At 36.9% G+C, this 14,829-nt stretch overlaps 1 long non-coding RNA gene across 4 annotated transcripts; it reads right to left on the minus strand.

The window, feature by feature from the left end:
• Nucleotides 1-2,698: 2,698 nt before the first annotated feature.
• Nucleotides 2,699-13,066, minus strand: LOC136290132 (uncharacterized). 4 transcript variants are annotated; one of them, XR_010720991.1, is made up of 5 exons: nt 12,935-13,066; nt 12,807-12,848; nt 8,716-8,963; nt 6,961-7,011; nt 6,258-6,562 (listed from the first exon to the last, which is right to left on the minus strand). It is a non-coding gene; the product is annotated as an uncharacterized lncRNA (long non-coding RNA). The 4 variants fall into 4 exon arrangements; XR_010720989.1 differs by having other exon boundaries at nt 12,922-13,066; XR_010720990.1 differs by lacking the exon at nt 6,258-6,562 and adding an exon at nt 2,699-2,849 and having other exon boundaries at nt 12,807-13,066.
• Between the last annotated feature and the right edge of the window lie 1,763 nt (nt 13,067-14,829).

The raw sequence follows: 14,829 nt of genomic DNA on the forward strand, positions 1-14,829 counted from the left end.
CTGTAATTTTTATCCTTTTTTCCCCCAAGACTTCTCCAAAGTTTAAAGACTTCTCTTTTAGTTTGAAGACTATTAACATCATGATTTAAAAAACTCATTAATTGAGATGTTTCCATATGATATTCAGGCTTTGAGAAATGAAATGGGCTCTGAACATCCAGTTTGCTATAACTTTTTTCTTAGAATACAATATATAGGCAGTGTGCAATGTACATCAGCTGGTAAAACATCCTGCCACCTCATACACAGAAGATACAGGATAGAAATATCATGTTAAACTACAATGCAATAGGGCACTCATGGAAATAGATGACAGTCTTTGCAAAAAAAAAAAAAAAAAAATCAAAAGTGTTGTATATGTTTCCAAGGATGACCTGTTGACCCAGACTCCTTCACCTAGATTGTGCTTTATGCAAATTCAGGAGGATTCTGTAAATGTGCATCTATAAAACATTTTCTGAAATATCCTCCGTTATCAGAAGCAAACATCATCTCACTTGCAGCTTGCTGCTTCTCAGGCTTCCAGACTGCTTGATTACTGCTGAGAACCTAAGGATGATATTTCTAGTTTGCCTAATTATGGTTTTTTATGACTGTAGGAATAGGAAATAATAACACTAAGAAAATCTGGTACTCACATGATCAGTTGTACAGAGCTTACATGAATAATATTTTAAAAACAACCAAGTGAATTGTTTAACTTCAGGCACAAAATTATGAGATATGGCAGCCCAGGGTTCAACTCAATTCCTAATATAACATTGTTTCACTCATTAATCACATAGCTTTGAGAGGTCAAGATTTATTGAACAATGCAGAGAAAACTTACTGAGAAAATTTATAATAATCAAAAAGTAACTTCTGTGAGGAATATGATGGATATCTCACAACACTGTTAAAATGGTATGTGAAAATGAGTAATAAGGCTATTACAACCATTTAATGACCTTCTAGGACTATTGAAGGCCAGAAACTCACCTTATGTGAAATGATCTTAAAATCATTAATGCTGTGATGACTGAAAACATAGTATAAGGCTTTTCTTTAGGACAAAATTTAAGAAAATTAGCACTCCAGGGTTACCTAGAGAATAGGGAGAACTCCTCTGTGGTTGTATTCTGCAATTTGGCAGTTCACTCTTACCAGAAACAAAACAAAACAAAACAAAACGCACAAAAACCCTAACGGCCAGAAAGATTAACCCCCCAAAATGAAGGGTGCTTACTGTAGTTGGTTTTAAACCACAGTATATCACTGCCCTCTATCCAGCTGACGTGCACTGTACACATATTGACAATATATGATAATGTAACATATTTCGTGTGCTTTGGCTTGGATTGATTTACAAAGGAAGGCAAAATTGAAGGAATGACACACCAAAACTTTTGTCTAAAGTGCAGAGGAGGGAAAGTAGCGCAGAAGAAAAAATCATAGTGAAATGGGAAAAAAAAGGAAGAAAGAAAGAAAGAAGGGAAAAAGGCAGAAATTATAGAGTACAGAGGAGTAGAAGGCACACATACTTGCACAAATGAGAAAAAAAGAAGAAAACTAGCAATCCCCAGTGAAACAAGAAGAGAGAGGGGAAAAGCCATTAGCAAAAAATGAAGCGAATTGAGGAATAAAAGATTGCTGGGATCACAGTCCCATCAACCTGTGAATTTTGAATGGGTACCAGCCAGCTTCTGGGAGAAGGCCAGAGAGTTGCTTGGCTAAATGAGAAGCAGTTGGCATCCTGGTATTTCACATGTGATGAGCATCCAATATGTGACACTTGATTTTATGCCAGGGATATGCTTTGGTTTGAAATTTCTAGCAGCCAATCAGGATGCCCACTGACTACTTTCTTTTATCATATTAATTGCATGTCCTGCACCCAAGAATACTTAATCCAGATGCACATGAATTTAGACGGAACGAAACTCAGACTGCTTAAAACAGCTGTTCAAAATCAGTCCATTAAAATAAATTCTATTTTGGGCAGAAACTTGTTTCTTAGATCAAAGTGCTTCACTCATTCCATATTTTTTATTCTTTAACAAAAAAAGTCAGATCAATCAGGAACCATTTTTATTTAATTATATATTATTTGATAGCCTTCAGACAGATATGGCTATCAGAGACGGCACTAGAAATGTGCTTACTTGTATTTGGCAATCTCTGAATTTATGATGTTACAGGGCTAATTCATCCTATGGTTCTAACACAGAGTAATCGATAATCAATATAAAAGGTACGGTTTTAGCTTAATCATCATTCCTTTACTAGAGAGTACTTTTTTTTCAGTGAGTAATATGCATTTGCAATATGTGATTAAAAACTATGAAGTTGTTAAATACTTTTTACTACTAATATTTATCCTGAGCCAGGCTTAAAATGATAGTTGAAAATCTCTCTTTCCTAAAGATTAAAAATAGGTAAGAAAAAGTAGGATGAGACCTATTTAAATTTTTTTTATCCTAAATGTCCTTTTCTATACTTATACAAATTTGACTGCTTTAAATCTCCTGCTTGTTAATTTTGCTAAAGGAACATGTCTGCTAATAAATAGTTGCAGATAGTTTATGCCAGAAAGATTCCAGAAAGATGGCATATGATTCCCTAGTTACAGGCTTGGCATAGGGGGTCTAGTTTGTTAATATATTCTTTTCTTCTTATTTTTTAATTTATGTAAAGTTCTGAAAGCACTCACTTCTTCTGTGTTGCAGAAATATTGCGGAGACATCCATGAGCATCTATCAGAAGACTTATTCATATGAGAAAAGCTGCTGCATTGACAGTCGGTGGAGTCTTCTCATAATACCTTTTTTTTTTTTTTTTTTTTTAGAGTATATCTCTATTTAGGACATTACCTATAGAAATATTAAAGGAGTTGAATATTAGGAACAGTCCAACTGGGATAACACCCAGCCAGCCTTGCACTGGTCCATTCACCAGTCCTCAGAATGGACTTTCTTTCCAATGTCTGCTTAGGGTTAAGAACTGAATTGTAAAATTAATTTATTCATTTATTATAATTAGATTATTCAACTGAGAAAAGATTTTGGAGGATACAAACCAGTACTTCAAACCCTTTAAATGAGGTCACACAATAACAGGTCAAATTTTGATGCTGTGGAATCTACCAATTTTTGTTGTGTTAATTCTAACATGAGCCAATTTCCATTTTTTTTCATCTAACTCAGGGCTCCAGGAATGTTTGAATGTGGGATTTTCATTCAGGTCTCTGAAGTCAGCATAAGGTATAACTGTGATTATGTTTATACAAGCAATTTGTATCTCTTACAGAAGGGTTTGTCTTCACCTCCAAAAGTATTCTGGAAAGCAGATGTAATTCACTGGAAATTTATCTCTAGGATTCTTTACTTTTAGATGCATGTAATACCTTGTTGTGAGCTTTTTTGGCCCATTGGATAAAATTCATAAAACAATAAATGTATTAATCTAAAATATGGAGTGAATTTTATTTTCCTAATGAAAGTCCCAGTCCTCATTGTATACTTACATAATCTGAGTAGTTTTTAATTTATTGTACTGATTTTTAACATCCAAATAAGATTAAAATGAAAACTAAATATCTATAAATCCATCTTCTATAATTTAATGGTGCTTTCTAATAGGAACGAGGACATTGTAACTGCTGGTTTTAAAGTACAAAATAAGACTATGTAGGGAAGGTGATGACTAAATTCAAATGAACAATGGTAAAAGTTTCTGTGAGCTGATTATTCTACAGAAAATGAAGCAAATGTATTTCATACCACAAGCCCTGCTTTAAAAAGCACAGTGCTTTTATTCCGTCAGTGACTTTGATAAACACCCTACACCATGGTGATTGCAAGCATGTGACCACAACAAAAGTCTCATGACTCCCAGGGGCAGCTCAGCATGAGTAAGCAATTCCTACCACAGTCCAAAGCCACATTCCAGTAAGAGATTACAGTTTTTGTACAGCCTTATGATTCCTGCCACACCCCATCCCCCAACAAAAATATCATTGTTATTTCCTCTACATCAGGAGACTTAATGACTATCCCACCAAACACTTCAACATTTCTTAGGAATAAGAAATAAGCCCATTTTCTATTTTGGTCCTGGGTGGTGACAAACATGTGCTAATGGGCCCCAGATAAACTAATTGAGAGCTTCATTGAATTCAGAATGTCATAATGCATTTGGAAACAAAACAGAGTGTTTCCAAGAAAGACATGCTTTCACCCTTCACAAATAACCCAATTAACTAATTTCCCTGCTTTACAGGGAAACTCATACAAAGTCAGGATTTTGCTTTCAGTCAATACATAAGATTTCCCAATTCACGGTTCAAGCCTGAACAAATTAAAATAAATTCAGAGGCTCTTAAAAATAGGTGGATTTTTAGAAGAGTCTCATGAGATCCCCTGCACCCTGTCCAGCCGTTACTATTTAAATTAAAAAATAAATAAACCAAAACAAACTCCCACCCAGTTCTAGTTTATACTGACATCCCACTTCAGATCAGCTGTTGGTCTGCTTTGATAACTCTACTGCACAAACTTGAGCTTACTGACGAAATAGCAGACTATTTCTCAAATCAGCAGCTTTTAAGTGTGAGATAAGGCTGCTGGGCCGGAGTGTCACAGTGCTGCTGTCCTTCTTCCTGTGGTCTGCGTTGGTTCATCTACACTGAGCTGTTTCATTCCACAAGAATAAATATAACTAGTCTGGACAGCTGTATTCTGTAAATGTAGCAAGAGAATGTGAAAACTGCCTGAACCATGGTTAAAGTACCATACTTTTTTTATACATGAAGCATAATTTACATAATATTTAATGTCACCTCTCGTTACCACCATGTTATGCCACTCATGCAGGGTCTGAACTTGCATAATGCTCATCAATTAAGAACCATTTGTTTTCCAAGGAGTTGGCACCAAAGAAGATTTTTCCACCTCTTCTATTTGCAGGCCACAAAATTGTGAACAAGTTTCTTAGCCATTTCCAGCACGTTTTTGCCACCCTACATCCACTTATCCTTCTGAGAGAGTAAGTTTTTAGATTAACTTCCACAAATATCTCCTTGTATAAGACTTCTTGGAGACCCTTACAGATTTTAAAGTATGGCCTAACTACCAACACTTTTGTTTACTTTGCCTTCAAGGTTTACATGCTCCAGCTTGCAGTGTCAGCTAAGGTTTGAAAGGTATAGCAATGTCTCAAAATCTATTTCAATGCTTCTTCTAGAGTCCAGAATGGGAAGCTGACCTGAAGCTTAACTCATGTTATACAGACTACCAGAAAATTTTGCTTTTCAGGGGTTTCCATGAGTACATAGCCAAAAACTGACTAAGAATCATAGAATTGTCACGGTTAAAAGAGACCTTTAAAAACATTCAGTTCATCCACCCAGCCAGCACTACCGCTGTAACACCTAAACCCCTAAACCATCACACAGTGCCAGATCCAGATAAACACTTTCAGAGAGGTGGCTCCACCATCTTCCTAGCCAGGACATTCCAATGCATGACCACCCTGACGGTGAAAACATTTTTTCTGTTATCCATTCTGAATCTCCCCTCTCTCACCTTAAAACATGGCCCTCTGGTCCTCTTACTGCAAGCCTGGTGGAAGAGACTGGTCTCCACCTCACCACAGCCTCCTTTCAGAGAGTTGTAGAAAGCAATGAGCTCCTCCCTGAGCCTGCTCGAGACTAAACAAACCCAGCTCCCTGAGCTACTCCTCTTAAGACATGTTTCTAGACCTTTCATGAGTACTGTTGCCCTTTGCTGGACACAATCTGGACCTCAATGTCCTTTGTAAAGTGAGGAGAGATCATCAGATCATCTCTAGTACATTACCTGTTGCCCGACTGGGGTCTCTGTCCCTGCACATGTTGAAATAGATACCATTGTATTCTTGCAATGTTTCTCATTAATCTAGATAATGAGATTTTTTTTTTCTTGCTATCTTGACAACACTTTTATGCCTATTTGCTTTGAAGTTTGGGCAGAGTTTTTTCAATTAATATTTTGTTTGGGTTTTGTTGTTGTTGTTGTTTTCTTACTTAAGAAACATCTTTTTTTTTTTTCTTGCTCTAATCTTTTACAATGTGGTAATAGCATTCCAAATATAACTAGGGATCACTCTATCAGTGTCTGTATATATGCTGACAAAGAAATTATAATTTCTCCTATTTTGTATAATGCAGAGAGTAACTTAGCACAAACGTATGGAATGACTGATACAATGTGATTCCAGGCTATGTTTTGAGTCCCATATGTTATTAAATAATGGTAGTAGGTTAAATGCTTGGTGGGGATAAAAAGGTGAAGGTGCAGCTAGAGGTGGGTATACAGGCAAGTATAGCTAGTTACAATCATGACAGATGTCTTTGGGGAGCTACTGAAGACCTCTAAATGTGGAGCCAGACACATCAGTTTAATCCAATAACAGATTTTAGGGGTGGTTGATGGAATATATTGGATAGCTGCCAAGAAGGGCCTGATAGTTACATTGGACTCTTCCAGGCTCAGAAGCAGCTAAGTTTCATTTCTATATGGGTTGCATTTAACTTCTTATTGCAATCCTGGAAGGAAGGCAGAACAGAGAAGAAGGCTGATGGGTACTATCTGATTTCTAGTCCCAATATTTATGACACTGTGCCTTTGTTAGGCACAAGAATTATTTATAAAACATAAACATATTATTTATTAATCACACAGGGTGTGATCATTGACTAATTAAATTGACATTAAGTTTCTTTAATTAGACTGTTTAGGAAGCATTTCAAATATTAAGAGAACTGCATTAATGAAAGGACTATTAATCATTTGATCCTGTGGGCTCAGCAAATGACCATAATACTCATCCCTGGTTATCTGCATTTAAGCACCCAGGTAGTCACGTTTACTTTAATAAAACTTAATGATATTCTTTTAGTTAGGCATTTGCATTGACCTGCTAGCTCTGAAATGTTTTACTTACCTCTGCTAATCACCTTATCTCCTCTCACCCATTTGTCTTGTTCCACTTGCCCTATGAGATCAGAAGGAGAGGAGGTTCTTGAATAGTTTAAACCAGTTTGGGATAGACATAAAAGGAAGGTGATGGCATCGAAAAAGAACCAACACTCTAACCCTTGGCTCTATAGGACAAAACAACTGTTGAGCATGACAGCCTCTCTGTGTTTTATGTACTCTCACTATATTCCTTAAGCAAAACTGCTATTCAAAGCAATGGAAATTTCCTTAAAAAAGAAAATATTTCTAAGAATATCTTTTTGAACCCTTGAGGCTGAGAATTAGTGACTGATGCATTTTTAGGTACACTTTCATCTTTATTCTAGTCATAGTAGTTTTTGCAGGTGCATTTTTACTTAGCCATATCTGAGAGTGGATGATCTAAAAAAAAATGTAACTAATATCAGATGAAAAGCTATCTATCTTTCTTAAAATATATTGACAGGATTGTAATAATATAATGTTAGTATTGAGATGCAGGTGAGTATTTTCATATCACTAGAGAAACCAAGGTTTGATTTTAATTTTATCAAAACACAATGACATAGCATTGCTGTCAGAAGTTGTATTCATGATTAGCAATAGGAGAACAGTATGGCAAAAATTTTTACTTTCTGTGCTTTTTTCAATAAGTTTTTGCTCCAGCATCTAATCTTTGTAGACCTTTTCATCATTATCCTAAATTAGATTATGTAGATCTAGAATAAAAATTGTAAAGGCATACTAAAGAAGAACGGTTATTTGCTTCTTTTTCTCCTTAAAATATTTTATTTTCACACTGATTATGAACAGTATGACAACTTTTATTTGGAAAAGGAGTGATACTGAAAGAAAAGCAGATAATTATCTATAGGAAAAAGTTATAGGAGTTAATCCAGTAGGGAAATGGAGAAAAGGCTGCCATAGCTTCACATTCATGGTCGCAACCAGCAGTGAGACTGAGCCTGAGTCTCCAAAGCACACATGTGTACACATACACACCAAGTTTGCATGCATATATATATATATGTACACACAGCTGGTCACACAGACCACAGAATGGACAGAGAACGCACTCACACAAGCAATTCTTTCCTGTTCCTTTCCCTGTTTCTATCTCTGACTAATGAGAATGTAGTGAAACACACAATCTGTGTGGGTCCCTCCTGCAGCTGGGCTCAGACACTGCAGCAGCTACCCCTGGATCACAGGTCTCCCCATCACTGTCGCCTGGACATGAGCCTGCAAGGCCACAGCCTTAGTCCAGCTGCTGATACTCAGGGCACCATTGGTAAAGCACAGAGACTGACAGACAGGCACATGATCTGTGTCTCCAGTAACTTGCCTGAGTGGGCATTCAGTCTACCCAGCCCCTGGGTTTCACTCTGATTTAATGCACAAACACATATAAACAGGCCTCTCCATAGATGATGCCCACTTCTGGTCTTAGCCAAACTTCAGATGTCATGGTCTCTACAGGAGTTGGCCTGGACCTCCAGGTCCCTCCAGTACCAGTTCTCAGACCTACTCTACAAGATCTGACCCAGCCTTTTCAGCTACTCCAAAACGTGACTCTCAAATCTCTTATCCTGCTCACTTGCTAGACCAGCTAGATGTTTGCTGGCAATTGCACATGCTGACATGAACACCCACACTACACACACATACTCCAGCTTCTCTAGGTGATGGCACCATAGATGCATGGGTCTCTAGACTTGCTGTCCTACCCAGTGGCTGGTACCTGGATCTCCATGCACAGACATGAGCACAGAATGGAGTCTCCCCAAAATTGTTAAAGAAGATTTTAAAGATCAGACAGGGGCCATGATCATCCTTCCACGGTAGACCTGGAAGGAGGCAGGTCAGAGGCTTCTGATAAGCTTCTCGGTTTTCCCCAGCTGTCGTTGCTCCTATGGGTTCCTCTGTGTTCATGTTCACTCAGTGTAACAGAATGGTTTCTTGTTGGGTAAGAGATGATTCTCTACACTCCTGCAAAGAAGAGGAATGAAGATTGATTAGTCTTCACAACTTTATTTATTAAGTAGTTTATCTAATTCCTAGGACCTGCTTCAGCTTCTTTTGTACTCATGTTTTAGGCCCTGGAGAGGCAAGGAAGGCGTCAGACATTTCATAGTTTGGGTAGCCAAGACACAATTTTACACAGCTCTCTGCACTACCATAAGCTTCTTGTGTAGTGTTCGCCATATCAATAATCTTTCTCGCCTGTATCTTGTTTTCTCCTTTTTTTTTTTTTTCTGAAAAGTGGAAATATTAAACTTATATTACAACTCGCATTGAGGACAACAGTCACAAATTAAAACCATGACAGCAATATTAGGATAATATATTCATTGCTATTTGTGTCACTGCTTAGCAGTGGCATAACTGGTGTACGTATACCCAGTGAAGGAAAGTCTCCACCCTGGACGATTTATCACATTATGTAGGAGAATGAGTCAGGTAGGAAAACAGAGGCACAGTCTTGCTTAGAAAGTTAGTGGCAGAAATGAGACAATATGCTTTAAAGAGAGCCTCAGGAAGTTTGGGTGATCTCCCTGAAGATATTGAAGTGCCTTATAAAGGGAGAAAGAGGAAGTCAAATGATCTTAATATCTTCAGAGAATACTGTTAGATAAGACCATTTCTTAAAAATTATTGAAGGTATTTGTTTTACATTATTACTTTTAGTGGTACTAGTTGTGTTTGCTTAACTATTTAAAGTCTGATGCATTATTATTTCACTAAAGTACTGTTAAACCTTTGAAAGAATACTGTAAGTTTTACTGATAGAAATTTGCATTTTATTTTTTATTAAATGTTTGCTATTATTTATTTCTATATCTTTAATTCTTGTACAGAAAGGCAATAGCTGAGCATGGTTTACTAATCCATACAAGATAAACAATATATATTTAATTTTGTAGCATTTATAGTTCATTTATGGATAGATTTATTGAATTTTAAACTCTTGTTTGTCTGGCTTGCAGTGATAGATTTTCCCATCATATTCATTCTAATACTTCTATTATGTGTCTGCCACTTTTTCCTTGTCTTCTTTTCAACCAAAAAACACACTTCTTATAATTCCTTTTTTTTTTCTACCCTTCTCTTTCTGAGCTTCCTTTTGGTCCCGAATCACTCCTCAATTTCTTGTGCATCACAGTCTTCTCCCTCATCCTAATGCTTCTCAAAATACACCTTCCAAAAGGATTTGAAAAATTATTGTCCTTTAATTCCTTAAACCTTACAGTCATATTTGCACATGATTATTGCCTGCATTACTAGATTTCAATGCCCTGTCTTTTAAAATATTTTAAAATTCACATCTCCCTTCAAAAGACTAGCTATGGGCTGTATTTTATTTTGCTTTGTTTAGCTTTATAATTAGTAAGTTGGACATAACAAACATAGTGAATGAAAACCTGGTCATGATTAGAATGTTTTGCTATTGATTTAATTCATGCACCCTGCCAAAAATAAATAAATAAACAAACAAATAAATAATATCCTATTCTGACCCCTGACTACATAAATAAGATGATTTGGAGTTTTGATTGATGTGAAATCAGTGTTAGGCCTGGTAGGTCAGCTAGTTTTGTTGCAACTTTACTGTCTGGAGGCAAAACTTCAGATCTAATTTCACTGCTATACAGTGTAGAACAACCTTCCTTCAACCACCTCTATAAAATTAAACATTATAGTTTCATAATATAAAAATATTTATAGATGGAATTTGCATTTATATGTTGTCATGCAAACCAGAACTGCTATCATCAGAGAGATGGTTCTTTAGCATCTGCAATAGTTTCTTAGATAGAGGAAGACATACATTTGGCTAAAAGTTTGTGTCAGGTTTGCTTCAAGTTGGAGGACCATCCCAAGCCTCTTGGTTGCTGTGTTTGGTTATGCTTGCCCAACAGCCAAACTCCCACTCACTCAGCTGCTCATCCAGCCCTCTCCTCAGAGGGGCAGAGGGAGGTGGTGGGATTTCAAAGACCCTGGGTCAAGATAAAGACACTGACAGAACCTACCAATTACCATGACAAGCAAAACAGACTCAGCTTAGGGAAAGTTGGCAGAACTTATGGAAATGGATTTTGGGAATGAGAAATAAAGACAAATGTTAAAACAACATCTTTCTCCCCATTCACTCTTTTCCTCCTGACTCCTCGACACCCCCGAGCAACATCGAGAGTGGGAATGGGCACTTGGTCACTCTGTAAAACATCCTCTCTCTGCTCCTTCCCTCTCTTTTCATCTGCACTGAGGGGGGCCCTAGATGGGCCCCTTCCCCCTACATGGGCCCTTCCGGTGGCTGGAGTTCTCCAAGTTAATCCTGCTCTAGCATGGGCTTTTCTTGAGCTGCAATTCCTGCAGGAAATCCCCTCTGCTCTGCTATGGTCTCTACAGGGGTGTCTCTGCTTTGGCATTTGGGGCACCCCATCCCTCTCCTTCTTGTCTGCAGGGCCATTTCTCAAAGGTTTTTTCTTCTTTCCTGTCCTTTGACCTTTGTGCATTTCTTAGTCCTTCCTTAAATGCATTTTCACAGCCAGCAATGCCCTGCAGTGGGTGAGCTGGGGCTGGCTGGGACAGGACATGTTTAGCCCAAGGCAGGGTAGGCTCCCCTTCAGAGGCTCCCCAGCCACTTTGCTGTGCTGGCTTGCAAATTAATCATTCCCTTTTCCCTATCACCAAAGTTTAAATTTGCGCAGCCAGAAATTTCATAGTATTTACATTTGCACAAGGAATGTGTAAAATTATGGGTGTATTTTCTGTATTCCAACTTTTCAGAATTATTCATTAACTTCTTAAGAACTTCTCACCACAAAGTTATTTTTAGTTCTCAGGAAAGTAGCTTGGTTTCTTTAACAGTGGTGACATTGAGCCTTCATGAGGAGTGTGGTACCTGACCCAGGTTATCTTTCAGATAATTATAAAAAGGAGATAAACTGCCTCAATGAATCTCAGAAGAAATGTAGGCATTATGTAAGCTATTGTTAGAAGGAAAATCATTTATTTCAGTAAGTGTTTGGGAAACTACCCAGCCCTATACTGGAGGAGCTAAATATAACCAACAATTAAATTTGACTAATTTATATAGAGTATTCCAGCAGGTGTAATGCATGAGAACTCAAGCCACTTCCCGGTGCTACTTCTCTCTTTTAAACTTGTGTCACTATACTTATTGTAGCAAAATTTTCCTTCATTAAGTCTTTTTTAAAGATTTAATTCTGAAATTACCGGAGCTGACTAATAAAGTTTAGGGTCACATAGTCAAAATGATTTAGAAAATAGGGTTTTAAATCCCAGCATCAAGAAATTCTGTGTCCGCAAGCACAAACTTTGCTCAAATGCAAAAAGCTGCAGAATAGTCTTGAGAACTTCTTTTAAAATGAAGTCTTCCTACAGTCAAAGTTCCATGAATGCCTTATGTCTGTAGGTATTTTCTTTCTTAATTTTTCAAAATAAATATACCTTTGAACATACACCTTGAAAAATTTTACCATGTCACATTATTGAAAAAACAATATTAATAATTCTTCAGTACATGAGAATACATCTCCTAGTGACATTTTATCATTGATTTAATAAGATTTTGGATGCCAGTAAGTAAATAGGATTTTGTAGAGAAATGGAAGCAAAAAACAACGCGAGTATATGGGAACAGTCTGAAAGTGTTGGGAAGTTTAAAAAAGTATAAATCTAAAATGGAATAGGTCTCTTTGGCACATCTGCCCAAGGGCTTTCATAGGTTTGCATTTAGAAGAATTTGAAATATGAGGAAAGAAATCAATCCCATTAAGGAAAAACATTACCACAACATTTACTTACCTCTAGTGTTTCTGACCAGTGCCCATAAAATTCTGATAATGCCTGAAATTTGAAAATAGTGAAGTTTTTCATAACAGAGCTTGAACGCTACATTTCGTTTTCTATCAAGCTATACCTTCAGATACCACCTTCACTTCATTTATTATTTGGTGCAGTTTACCACATCCAACAGATGGATTTGCTTTGTCTACACCTCCACACTGTTGCTGTTTACTCTGAAAGGAAACCAGAGGCTCTAACAGCTTAAGACATACTCCTATTTGGGCTACCATAGCAACGAGTATGTGTATTAAAGTGTAGGTCACATGGCTTAGTTTCCTAAGGCTAATTAATTTCACTAATTATGGCCTCATACCAGCTGCAGAATGTGTTGGTGACCTAGTGAAATCAGCTGTAGACAACTGCTTTCCTTACTGTGGTGGTACAACCTTACCATGTGGAAATATTAATGTCATTATGAGAACTGCACACACTATATACAGAAAACAAATACTACCATGTGATTAGAAACTGGACTGTGGGACCTTGAAAATTTTTAATGTAGATGCTTAAATCTTCTTTATTGCTGTCTCTATCATCTGTCAGTATTAAATAGGTTATAAATAGCTGAGTAGTTAAGCTTTAAATATTGTCATTGAAAGGTTGTTTAATTCAACAGCTTTACAAAGGATATATGAAACATCTATCACTTAGGGCAATACAGATATATACATAAATATATATTTAGTATATTAGTCTCTAGAAAACAAGTAACAACAAAACAGCTTCTGCTTGTTATTTTTTCTATATTGCAAAACTAATACTTAACTGAAAATCAGAAAATATTTTATGTCACAAAGAAGATTGACTGTATTACACATTGCAAGGCCTTAAGTCTCTATACTTTGCCTGAACAATAGAGTTAATTTTAGCCCTCACCCCATATGCAGTTTGATCTGTGTTTTAATAGAAAAGCAGGTGTCTACCTAGGCTTTGGGGAGCAATTAACAATTCATTTTTTATTAAAACCATGGTGTCTCACTGGTCAAACTAATTGAAGTAAATAAGACTTTTTCAATCAGCTAAAAGAAGGCATTAAAACAACCTTGTAAAATTGTCCTGACAAATTACCAGCCAAAGCACAAAACCTTCTCAGATGGCTTTTACCATGGTGATTGATGAAAATGAAAAATTAATGATATCTTACTGGTCTGTCAAGAGAAAAAATTGCTTGCCGGACTGAATAGAATTTTGTGAGGCAACATTAAATTATGGAAAATTAATAAAATACACAAATGTACTTTGTTTTTAGCATAATTATTAATAGTGCTGATTCTCCTACAGTGGGGAAAAAGTGCCAAATTCTACTCTCAACCCCCAGGACACAGACTGTCTCTGTCTAGGTTTGAGAGCAGCATTACGAAGTCAGTAAAAGATTATATTCAGGAAATTGTACAGTTAGTATGGGCACAGAAGAGAAAACTTGATATCAGGTGGACTCCAGGCACTGCCCCCAGAATGGGAGGTGCACAGAACGACAGACTGGCACTTCAGTCTGGGCTCTGAAGAGGAATGGTCCCAGCTTCCTTCATTGTGCCCGTGCCCATCAGTCTGATCACGAACCACCACAGACTTTCTCAGAGGTGGGTCCAGGAGGAAGAAGAGTGTTTGGTAAGATACAGGTTCAGAATAATCAGATGAGGAGTTTCATTAAATATTTCACTTGTGTCTCTATCCAGGGTAGTTTTTTCCTACATTTTTTCTTTCTTGGAAATAGACAAATGGTCATCATGCATCTTATCCCTATGTCACTTCCTCCTATAACAAAATTAGAGTCTGCATAGTTCTGCATAACTGCATGAAACAGCATGAGACTATATAGGAAAAAAAAAAAAAAACCAGATTGTTCAACTAGTGATAACATCAAGATATTGATTGATAAATCACCATGAAAGCTATATTGAGATTTTAATCTTTTAATCTCATTTTTAAATGTGAATTTAATAATCAAGTGTTTTTTGTGGGTAAAAAGACACATAAGTCC

The sequence above is a fragment of the Chamaea fasciata genome, unplaced genomic scaffold (assembly GCF_029207755.1).
Source record: "Chamaea fasciata isolate MVZ Bird 193981 ecotype frontalis unplaced genomic scaffold, bChaFas1.0.hap1 SCAF_5, whole genome shotgun sequence".
Taxonomy (NCBI): domain Eukaryota; kingdom Metazoa; phylum Chordata; class Aves; order Passeriformes; family Sylviidae; genus Chamaea; species Chamaea fasciata.